Below are 373 nucleotides of genomic sequence, written 5' to 3'. Positions count from 1 at the left end.
CCATTTGTTCTGTGCCTGAGCCAGAGTGTGTAGAATTTGGGCTTAAAAGTCTAAATCTTAAAACCTGAATGCAAGCCATGGATAAAACATCACATAATTACGTTGATATAAATGTGTGAGCATTTTAAATTTATAATATAATGTGTAGTTTATTTCTTTTTTTTCTTATTTAAGTTTATTTACCTCTTTTTAACAACAAAGTGTCTCTACTGGGGATCAATGAAGGTGGATCTTATCTTATCACAATACAAAAAACACAAGACACTCTGTTGCTCATTAATCACTATATTACAGTGTTATCATAATTAATACTCTATTATAACTGTTATTAATAAATACTATTAAAACATATCGGTTTTATTGTATTTTTTAC

This window comes from Etheostoma cragini, chromosome 6 (genome assembly GCF_013103735.1).
Source record: "Etheostoma cragini isolate CJK2018 chromosome 6, CSU_Ecrag_1.0, whole genome shotgun sequence".
Taxonomy (NCBI): domain Eukaryota; kingdom Metazoa; phylum Chordata; class Actinopteri; order Perciformes; family Percidae; genus Etheostoma; species Etheostoma cragini.
Note: the sequence above shows the minus strand (reverse complement) of the source record.